Source organism: Arachis hypogaea, chromosome 3, assembly GCF_003086295.3.
Source record: "Arachis hypogaea cultivar Tifrunner chromosome 3, arahy.Tifrunner.gnm2.J5K5, whole genome shotgun sequence".
Taxonomy (NCBI): domain Eukaryota; kingdom Viridiplantae; phylum Streptophyta; class Magnoliopsida; order Fabales; family Fabaceae; genus Arachis; species Arachis hypogaea.
In genome coordinates, this window is record NC_092038.1 from 130,689,926 (window position 1) to 130,702,304 (window position 12,379).

Here is a 12,379-nt window from a genome sequence, read left to right on the forward strand (position 1 = left end):
CGCCCAAGGTGCTCCAAGGTTTTTTCCAAGTACTTCTTCATATTGGGGTCCTTTGCCTGATATTCTCCGCTTATTTGGGAGGTCACCACTTGTGAGTCGCTGTATACTAATATTTTTGTAGCACCAACTTCTTCCGCCAATTTTAATCCGGCTATCAAGGCTTCATATTCTGCCTGATTGTTTGACACCGGAAATTCAAATTTTAAGGAGACCTCTATCTGGGTTCCTCTTTCATCCACCAATATTATGCCTGCGCCGCTCCCTGTTTTGTTGGAGGATCCATCTACATAGAGTTCCCATGTAGTCGGCTTTTCCTCTTGATCTCCTGCATATTCTGCTACGAAGTCGGCTAGGCATTGGGCTTTAATTGCTGTCCGAGTTTCATATCTCAAATCGAACTCGGAAAGTTCTATTGCCCATTGGACCATTCTCCCTGCAACATCCGTCTTTTGGAGGATTTGCTTCATGGGTTGGTTTGTTCGGACTCTTATTGTGTGAGCCTGAAAGTAAGGTCGTAGCCTTCGTGAGGCTATCACTAAGGAGTAGGCAAACTTTTCTAGTTTGTGGTACCTTAGTTCAGGGCCTTGTAGGACCTTACTGATGAAGTAGACCGGGTGTTGTCCGACCTCGTCTTCTCTAATCAGGGCTGATGAGACAGCCCTGTTTGCTACGGATAGGTATAGGACGAGGTCTTTTCCCGGTATTGGTCGGGTTAAGATAGGAGGTTGGCTTAGGAATCTTTTGAACTCTTGGAACGCCTCCTCGCATTCCGAAGTCCATTCAAATTGGCATCCCTTCCTTAATAAGGAAAATAGTGGAAGGGATTTTAGTGCCGATCCTGCCAAAAATCTGGAGAGGGCTGCAAGCCGGCCATTAAGCTGTTGAACTTCTCTCAAACAAGTCGGGCTTTTCATTTCTAGGATGGCTCTGCATTTGTCGGGATTGGCCTCAATCCCTCTTTGTGTTAGCATGAATCCTAGAAATTTCCCTGCTTCCACCGCGAAGGCGCATTTTGCGGGATTTAGTCTCATCCCATGCAACCTTATAGTGTTGAAGACTTGTGAGAGGTCGGATAAGAGGTCGACTTCTTGCTTGGTTTTTACTAACATGTCGTCGACGTATACTTCCATTAGGCTCCCTAGATGGGGGGAAAACACCTTATTCATAAGCCTTTGATACGTGGCTCCTGCATTCTTTAGTCCGAACGGCATGACCACGTAGCAATAGTTGGCTTTGGGTGTGATGAATGATGTTTTTTCCTGGTCAGGTTCATGCATCGGGATTTGGTTATATCCCGAGTAGGCGTCCATAAATGATAAGTATTGGTACCCCGAGCTGGAGTCCACCAGGGTATCAATACTTGGTAGGGGATAAGGGTCCTTAGGACATGCCTTATTCAAGTCGGTATAGTCGACGCACATTCTCCATTTACCATTCTGTTTTTTGACTAGCACTATATTGGCTAGCCACGTTGGGTATTTGACCTCTCTAATAAAGCCGGCTTCTAGGAGCGCCTGTACTTGCTCTTCTACTATTAAGGCTCGCTCCGAGCCGAGCTTGCGTCTTCTTTGCTGTACAGGTCGGGACCCTGGGTAAACCGAGAGCCTGTGGGACATGAGCTCGGGATCAATCCCGGGCATGTCGGAAGCCTTCCATGCGAAGAGGTCAGAATTAGCTCTTAGGAGTTTACCCAACCTTTGTTTTAGGGTTTCCCCTAGGCTGGCTCCTATGTAAGTGTTTTTTCCTTCCTCCTCGCCGACTTGTATCTCCTCGGTTTTTCCTCCCGGTTGGGGTCGCAGCTCTTCTCTGGTCCTTGTGTCGCCTAGCTCTATGGTGTGGACTTCTTTGCCCTTTCCTCGCAAATTTAGGCTTTCGTTATAGCACTTCCTTGCCAATTTTTGATCTCCCCTCACCGTTGCTATTCCTCCTGGGGTCGGGAATTTCATGCAAAGGTGGGGAGTGGATACCACTGCCCCGAGGCGATTGAGGGTAGTTCTGCCGATTAAGGCATTATAGGCTGACCCTTCATCAATGACTATGAAGTCTATGCTCAGAGTCCTTGATTTTTTCCCTCTTCCAAAAGTGGTGTAAAGGGGCAAGAATCCCAGTGGCTTTATTGGCGTATCCCCTAATCCATATAAGGTGTCGGGGTAGGCTCTCAACTCTTTTTCATCTAACCCTAGCTTGTCGAAGGCGGGCTTGAAAAGGATGTCCGCCGAGCTTCCTTGGTCTACTAGGGTTCTGTGGAGATGGGCATTGGCTAGGATCATAGTTATCACCACGGGATCATCGTGCCCGGGGATTATCCCTTGCCCATCTTCTTTTGTGAACGAAATAGTGGGGAAGTCGGGTGTTTCTTCTTCGACTTGGTAGACTCTTTTGAGATGTCTTTTGCGAGAGGATTTAGTGAGGCCGCCTCCCGCAAATCCTCCTGAGATCATATGGATATGTCTCTCTGGAGTCTGCGGCGGGGGATCTCTTCTATCCATATCATCTCGCTTTCTCTTTCCATGGGCGTCCGACCTTTCCATGAGATATCTATCAAGCCGACCTTCTCTAGCCAGCTTTTCTATCACATTTTTGAGGTCGTAACAGTCGTTGGTGGAGTGACCATATATTTTATGGTACTCGCAATAATCGCTGCGGCTTCCCCCTTTTTTATTTTTAATAGGTCTAGGGGGTGGCAGCCTTTCAGTGTGGCAAATCTCTCTGTATACGTCCACTATAGAAGTTTTTAGAGGAGTATAAGAGTGATATTTTCTGGGCCTCTCGAGACCGAGTTCTTCCTTCTTCTTGACTTCCCTTTCCCTCTCCTTAGATGAGGGAGGGGGTCCAGGTCGCCAACTCAGGTCTCTTAATTTTGCATTATCTTCCATGTTGATGTACTTTTCAGCCCTTTCTTGTACATCACTTAGAGAAACGGGGTGCCTTTTGGATATGGACTGTGAGAAGGGACCTTCTCTGAGCCCATTGACTAACCCCATTATGACTGCCTCTGTGGGTAGGTCTTGGATCTCTAAACATGCTTTGTTGAACCTTTCCATATAGGCTCGCAGAGATTCCCCGACCTCCTGTTTTATTCCCAGGAGGCTCGGTGCATGTTTTACCTTATCTTTCTGAATGGAGAACCTCATCAAGAACTTTCTTGAGAGGTCTTCAAAGCTAGTGATGGATCTCGGGGGAAGGCTATCGAACCATTTCATCGCTGCTTTCGATAAAGTGGTCGGGAAAGCCTTGCATCTCGTAGCGTCGGAGGCATCAGCTAGATACATCCGACTTTTAAAGTTGCTTAGGTGATGCTTTGGATCCGTGGTTCCATCGTAGAGGTCCATATCAGCGCTTTTGAAGTTCCTTGGAACTTTTGCCCTCATTATGTCCTCACTGAAAGGATCTTCTCCGCCCGAGAGTTGGTCTTCTTGTTCATCGCGGGAGTTGTGACCCTTGAGGGAGGATTCTAGCTGTAAGAGTTTTCTTTCTAACTCCTTTCGCCGCTCCATCTCCTCTTTAAGGTACCTTTCAGTTTCCTTTTGTTTCTCCCGCTCTTGCTCCAATTGTTCCAGGCGGCTATGGACTAATCCCATCAATTCAGCTACGTGGGATGGTCCGCCTTTTTCTGATTCACGCCCATCTGAGGAATTTACCTTCGGATTCTTCACTCCGGAGGTACCCTCTCTGTGTTGGTTATTATCCTCCTGGTGTTGGGCCAGGTCTTCATTGTCATTACCCATGTCTAGATTCTCTTGTTCAGAATCTGTTTCTACATGGCCTTCTTCGTGGGATCTATCCGCCATCTCTGGATGATCTCTCGGGTCCCCGGCAACGGCGCCAATGTTACGGTGGGTAACCAGAGATTAATAAAGTGGATGGCGTTTGGCTGCCCAAGTGTATGAAGGAGGAAGGCTCCGGATGGACCTGCAACTCAGGAGGCTCTGCCCGACTTGTGCTCGCGAGTGAATGGGGGGTGGTACCTGCAAAGACACTCCGATGCCTAAGTTAGCAAGAGTGTGAGCAGGTCTAGAGAGTATTGGACTTAGAGATACCTGAGGGGTGTCAGTGTATTTATAGTGGTGAGCCAATAACCACCGTTGGAGTAGTGCCGTATCTTTAGGGTGTTAACCGTCCCTATTATCTTGGGGAGGTTAAGATATGGCTTTATGAAGCGGTTTAGAGAGATTTTAGGGGCGGTTACTCATTTGAATGAGTGTTTATCTGCCAGCTAATCTCACATCCGACCTCTTCGGACCAAGTCGTGGTTGATACCGACTACTTATGTGGAGGTCGGTACTTAGCTAGGCTTAACCCTTCAGGTTAGGCCTTTTAGTTGGACCTGGGCTTTTGCGTTGGGTCAGGGTATGAACAATGGGTATTGATCATGCGATGATGTTTGTGACTTTTTGAGTTTAAGATAATCCAATAATTGTCCTCATATTTTACAGGTACACATATAGGTTAGCAGAAAAAATATAACACAAACTCTTTTCAAATTTTAATATGCTTGAATGATATCATGGTATATGAGTTTCTAAAACAATTGGGTAAGGTAGTTGAAGAAAGATTTATAAGAGAGAACTTGAATGTTTATATATATATCCCGTCATTGATTAATATTCTTATATTTCATATGATTTGTAAAATAGTTGTAAAAAGTCAAACAATCAATTTAAAAATATATATATACCATGGTATATACTTGAAAATTTAATACTCTTGCTAAGAACATCGGGAAGCAACATGATTTTCTTTTAATAAGGTAGTATATTCTTTAACAAAGGCATAATAGCTTGTCATGAAATTATTTTAAAAAAAATAAAATTAATAAAAAATATATAAATATTAAATAGCAATTTATAGCTTTTAATTGATTATTTATGAAGGAACAAATAATAAATATAATCCATTTTAATCACTTTTGAAGAGATAAGGACCTAACATGACAATCATCTACTTACTTTTTCAAAAGAGTTTTTAAAGAGTAATGAGATATGATTAACAAATATTATTATTTTTAATCAATAATAATTTATATTTATATTTATAAATATTTTATATATAAAAAATATATAATTTATATTTATATTTATTAAAATTATATACATATATATAAATTAATACAATTTATATCTATATTTTTAAGAACTTATACATATAAATTAATAAATTTTATTTATTTAAAATAATTTAAATTTATACTAATCAAATAAATAAATAATAACAAACAATACTAAAAATTACTAATCCCACAAGTTTCTATTCCTTAGCTTAAAGGTATATGACATTAGGGATCCACCGCCGATTATAGCGACTTGTGGGAAGCATTCTAAGCTGTAATAATTATGGTTGTATAAGTAATGAATTTCTTTTGGTGAAAATTAAAGTAATATTGGATGAAAAACAAAGTTTTTGCTAAATTATGAAAATCATGTGTATCTTATATGATAATTTTTTTGGATTATTTTTTATTAAAAAATTAAATTTTACTCTTCATTAAAACTATTTTTTTATTACAGTATTATCTGTATAAGTATACGTATAATTATAAGCAGTAGTATATTGTAACTACTAGTAAGTCCCTGTCAAAAAAAAAAAAAAAACTACTAGTAAGTCATTTGAATGAAGTTAATGACACATCATAAGTGATGATCCAAGAATTGACCTTCTAACGACTGCTTTAATTTGGAAGTGATTTGACCCACTAATTAAGTATACCAAAATCAACCAATCACATGCCTTCAATTATGTTTCATGGGACAAAATTCATCATCATATGGCAAGAAATTAAATAAGAACCACTAAGAATCTTGCTTTGATCGACAAAAGCTGTTCAACACTAATAATTCACAATAAAATGGAAAAAGAAATAATACTTAATCCATCATGTTAATTTCTACTTTCTAGTTTCTACCAAGGTGGTTTTTTTCACTGACTGAAATAAATTAAGTAAAAATAAAATAAAATAAAAAAATAAAAAACTACTTAAATAAAGGGACTACTCTTAGAGTAATTTTAATAGGCAATATCTTAAGGTCCTGCTTCTGACAAATGAGAGACGGACCGTTGGAGAGGAAAAAGAACGAGTTTCTGCACGGATTTTTAGATGAGTGAATCCCTCTAAACAGGGACTCAAATTAACCAATAATAACTTGTCATTTGGCAAGTTATTATAAAATAAATAAGAGATAATACTCAATTTGGTCCCGGAACTTACACGCGAGTCTCAATTTAGTCCCTGAGGTTTCAATTGCCTCTATTTAGTCCCCGAAATTTATAAACGTGCCTCATATTAGTCCCTGAGACCATTTTTAATATAAAAATGTTAATAGAGCGCTGTTATAGACTATCACATGTCACGTTAAAACTTGTAAAATGATTGAATTTTGGTTTTGATATTTAAATAGCTCAAAAACGACTTCGTATTACATATTTTGTTAGGTAAAATTTTAATAAACACCATTTAGGATGTTGTTTTTGGGTTATTTGAGTACCAAAACCAAAACGACATCATTTTACAAAGTTTAGTATGGCATCCGGCTGTCACGACAGTGTTCCGTTAACGTTTGTACGTTGAAAATTGTTTCAAGGACTAACATGAGTTATGTTCACAAAGTTTAGGGACCAAATAGAGGCAATTGAAACTTTAAGGATTAAATTGAGACTTGCGTTAAGTTCAGGGACCAAATTGAGTATTATCTCAATAAATAATTATATAAAATCTAAAATAATTAAATAATTATATTAAATAATTAAATAATAATTAAGTTAATAATAATTAATAATAATTAAATTATTAATAATAATTAATAATAATAGTTAATAATAATTAAATTATAATTAATTTATTAATAATTTTAATAATTAATTAGAGTTTAATTAAACACATACGGTAATTTTATAATACTTGTAAAGCTTAATTATGTTTTTTTATATTAAGTAATTTTATAAATTAGTGTAATTCTGAATTATATATTGTGTATTATTGTTATATATGAATTTATTTAATATTAATATCTTTTAATAGTGAATTATTTTTAAATTTATAAATTTAAATAATATTATTAAAAAAATCAATTACATTAGTTTTAAGTATTTTAATTAATTAATTAAGTAGGACCACAATAGGGACTAAAGTTAGTTCCTTCTAATGGAAAAGAGAGAGATGTTTTGAGTTCTTATTTACTGTTTATGACACAAAAGCTGATGTGGAGTTACTTTTTATGACAGGTGGGCCATAAATAGGGACTGGAATAAGTTCCCTACTAGAGATGGTCTTAAACTCCTTTCAAGGTAAAGGAAGTTTCACACGAGAAAGTTGTAACTTCATCGCTATCTTTGTCATAGCATCTGCCATTGTGTTTGCATCTCTCATAATCAAACGAAAGTCAACACGCCAATTCTAATGCATGATATCTCTTATTTCGAGTACCAACGGATCAATAAACCCAAAACCATCTTGAGTAACAAGATTAAATGCTTCCACACAAATACACAATCCGTCTTACAAATAACAGCTAGTTGACCCACATCCCAAACTAAGAGACATCCTCTCAAAATAGTAAATAATTCTCCTTGAAAAATACTATTATTCTCAATCATTCCCAAACACCCTCTTTGACAACTCCCATTACAGTCTCTAACAACACGAGCAAAACTAACAGTATCACTCGAACCAAAATAACTAACACCACAATTAATCTTAAAGGTAATAATGGATGGGGAATTCCAAAAACTATTTAGAATAGAGGGAAAGGACATACATTGTAATTCAAAATATTCCTAAGCTCATTTTCTAAAGTTAATGTCAGACAAATCACTTTTTCGAAGATCAAGATTCATGAGAATTAAAGATGTCATTATTCTTTACTCGTTATATCACCAAAGTCCCGAAAAGAACTTAAAAAGTATCAAAGTGGGTTTGATTTAATAATATCAATCCAATTGGTCCATTTTCAATAATAATTAATGACTTGAAAAAAAAATAATCATAGAATATTTACTTTTAAGTTATTTTATAATTTATTCTGCATCGAACTCAATATTCTAAAAGTATTTTGTATTTTTAGTAAAAACAGTTTGAGACTTAATTTAATTTTTTTATTTAATATATGAATTCAATTACAAATTTTTAATCTCTAAAGATCTAATTAAAATTTTAATAAAATTACAAAGACTGTCAAAATAGTTAAACATTTTTTAAAATATATTTTCTTTTAAAATTAGGTGAAAATATATCTTTTAATATTATTTAACTTTTTAATACTCATCCAAGTATGAAATTATTTTAAAATTTTGATTTTAAAAAAATTGAATAACTCTGATATAATTAAATTTGATTCTTATGTTATGAAATATTTTTGATTTTAATGATTAATTATTTTTAAAAAAATATAAAATAATATATATAATTATACATAAATAAATGACAACTGAATTTTTATGTTGGTAAATTATTTTTTATTTTAATATTTAGTCATCACCCTCATGGAGAAACACAATTATTAAGCTAGCAATGATTTTCCTCGAATAAAAATGGACACAATTGGCCTATGAGAGGCACAGCCACGTATAAGATGTTCATTAGTACGTGAACATATGCCTCCAAAGTTCTAATGAAAAATTATGTAACTAAATCTTTTAATATTATATGTATGCGCAATATGGAACTTGCAATTTGGGGCACAAAATATTTGGTTTCCACTTGTCTATATATGAGCTTCAGCTTTTGATGGTAGAATCCGTAGGTGATATGGATTGAGAATGATGCGCATAGTAATGGGGTACCATCTATAATATATGATTCACTGTCACATCTGGTAGGATATCATGTCCAATTTTTGTTACAGTAGATAAATGATTCTATTTCTTCCAAGCATAGCCCTTATAGGTGAATTAGAACGTCAATCCGCAAGAAATGGTGCCCAATCCCACAACTTTATTAATTAGTTGTTAATTATTACAATAATAATTCAGTGGAATATAATATACGTAAGAAATATTTATATTGTTATTTTTCATCAAATGGTTAAATTTTCATATTCAAATAATTAACCGGTCTAAAACAAATTAAAGGGCAAAAAAAACTGACGGCTTGTATCTTTTTAAACAAGGCGAAATGATTTTAGATTTTACCGAAAGACTGAATCAAAGTTTGCATGATAACTTTGTTTGAAATTTGAATCATAGTTTTGGTCTTCGCAGACAAGATTCTAAGGAAGAATCGCTGAACTCCGATCCTATGGAACAAGTTGACAAATGTAAACAGAAAAGAGTGATAGAAGAATTATAGATAAATGAATCATGGACATAACGCGGAACGCGGCATTATAAATCATTTGAGATGAAGAAATGAAATGAAACTTCACTTGTGTCGTTTTGAGAAGACAACAAGTATGCCAAAAAGAGTGTGTGAATACTGTTGTGACAAAGGTGAATGACCATGAATAATCACGGATGGTTTAGGTGGATTTCATTTTTAAGATTAAATGAATCTATTTACAAGATAAATGGCAATAAATAAATGAAAGTTGAAAGTGGTATTATTTTATATGTATAAATAGCAAGTATCTTCATATGCTTTTTATACACAGCAACAATCAATAAAACAATAGTCTCTCTCATAATATTCTTTTTCTTTATACTATTCTCTTATATACTATTAAATATATTAATTATATCTACTATATTGATATAGCAATTCTAATAAATATTACTACTTGAGTTATCTAATTATATTTTCATATTTTATATTTGTTACTTCTTCCTTATTTATTTAGTTATTCTATAACACGTTATTAGTATAAAGCTCAAACGAAATTTTAGGAAAACTTCAGGTAACAAATTTTTATTATGTTGAAACTCTTTCATCTTGAATATAATACTTTTGATGTATCTGAAAATAATTATTTATCATGGATACTATATGTTAAAATCCATCTTAATTCAATGGATCTTGGAAATACCGTTAAGGCTAAAAATAATACATTCCAAAAGGATATAGCCAAAGCTATAATTTTCCTTCATCGTCATCTTGAAGTATGATTGAAAAATGAATATCCCACATTAAAAGATCCTGTAGATCTGTGGAAAGACCTTGAAGAAAGGTACAATAATGTGATACTTCTTCAAACCCGATATGTTAGAGAAAACTTTCTCGACCTTCCATATCTCGAATGTGCTCCTGCAGTAGCAGTATCGAGAAAAAGGATTTAAAAATTTTTTTTGAACTAATTTCTTACTTTCTTGTTGCTGAACGCAACAATGAGTTGCTCTTAAGATATCATGAAGTGTGCCCAGCTGGCGCCGCCCCATTTCCTGAAGCAAATGCGGCAAATTATAACCCCAGAAGAGGTAAATGGCAAGATTTTGATAACAAGAAAAATTATGGAAGGAAAAGAAATTATGTTCACAAGAAAGATCTCACCAGAAGTGGGATAAAAAAAGAAATAATGGACAAAGTATATCAATTGAAGATAAATGCTTCCGTTGTGGTGGAAAGGGCCATTGGTCACGTACCTGTCGTATCCCAAGGCACCTAGTTGATCTTTATCAAGCATTCTTGAAAAAGGATGACAAAAAAAAGGAAACAAATTTTGTTTCAAATGATGAAAATTTCACCACTCATTATGATGTATCTAATTTCTTTAAGGATTCTGAAGGAAATATTGGCTATTTGATCAATGATGGAATAGTTTGATATGTGTATGTGTTTGTTAAGTATTCATGTGAATAATTTTACTATGCATGTACTTCTACTCATATTATTATTATTATTATCATTTGTCTTTGAAGAAAAATGGCAAGGACATATTCTGAAGATATTTGTCTTGCGGATAGTGCAATTTCACACACTATTCTTAAAAGTGATATATATTTTACCCATCTTGTGCCAAAAGAAGAATATGTTAATACTATTATTGGCTCAGACAATGTGATAGAAGGCTCCAGAAGAGCTATAATTTTGTTTCCTGGAGGAACAAAATTTATAATAAATAATGCACTATTATCTACCAAGTCTATGAGGAACTTGTTGAGTTTCAAAGATATTCGCCGAAATGGATATCATATTGAAACAATGAATGAGGGAAATCATGAGTATTTATGTATCACAACTCATGATTTAAATAAAAAGGTTATATTAGAAAAGTTACCCTCACTTTCATCTGGATTGTATTATACCAAGATTAGTGCAATTGAATCACATGACATTGTAAACCAGAAGTTTACTAGCCCAAATGAGTTCATAACTTGGCATGATAGATTGGGTCATCCGAGAACAATCATGATGAGGAGAATTATTGAAAACTCTCATGGACATTCACTAAAGAACCAGAAAATTCTTAAAACTAGTGAATTTTGTTGTGCTACATGTTCTTAAGGGAAGTTAATTTTAAGGCCATCACCAGTAAAGATTGAATTTGAGTCTCCTGAATTCCTAGAAAGGATTCAAGGTGATATATGTGGACCTATTCATCTACCATATGGATCTTTTAGATATTTTATGGTCCTGATAGACGCATCTTCGAGATGGTCACATGTGTGCTTATTGTCTTCTTGCAACCTGGCGTTTGCGAGATTACTGGCTCAAATTATTCGATTAAAAGTACAATTTCCAGAAAATCCAATCAAAGCAATTCGCCTTGATAATGCTGGTGAATTTACTTCCCAAGCTTTTGATGCTTATTGTATGGCTAACGGAATAAGTGTTGACCATCCAGTAGCTTATGTTCACACACAAAATGGGTTAGCAGAATCACTTATTAAATGCCTCTAATTGATTGCTAGACCCTTGCTTATGAGAACAAATCTCCCAACCTCGGTTTGGGGCATGCTATTCTATATGCCGCAGCACTTATTCGTTTGAGGCCAACGAATTACCATCAGTTCTCTCCTATGCAATTAGCTTTTGGCCAGCAGCCAAATGTTTCCCATTTAAGAATATTTGGGTGTGCGATATATGTTCCCATTGCACCACCTAATCGCACCAAAATGGTACCCCAAAAAAATTGGGGATATATGTTAGATATGATTCTCCCTATATAGTGAGGTATCTTGAGATACAAACTGGAGATGTATTTAAATCTCGGTTTGCAAATTGTTATTTTGATGAATCAAAATTTTCAACATTAGAAGGAGAGAATAAACTTCCTGAAAAAGGAATTTAATTGAAATGCATCATCGTTGATGCATTTAGATCCTCGATCAGGGTAATGCGAACTAGAAGTTCAAAAGATTATATATTTGCAAAGAATAGCAAATAAATTGCTTGATGCGTTTTCTGATACAAAGAGGATAACCAAATCTTATATACTAGCAGAAAATGTCCCAATTCGAATTGATGTCCCAATAGAACAAGTAGCCGTTGAAGCAAATTCACGACAGAAGTGTG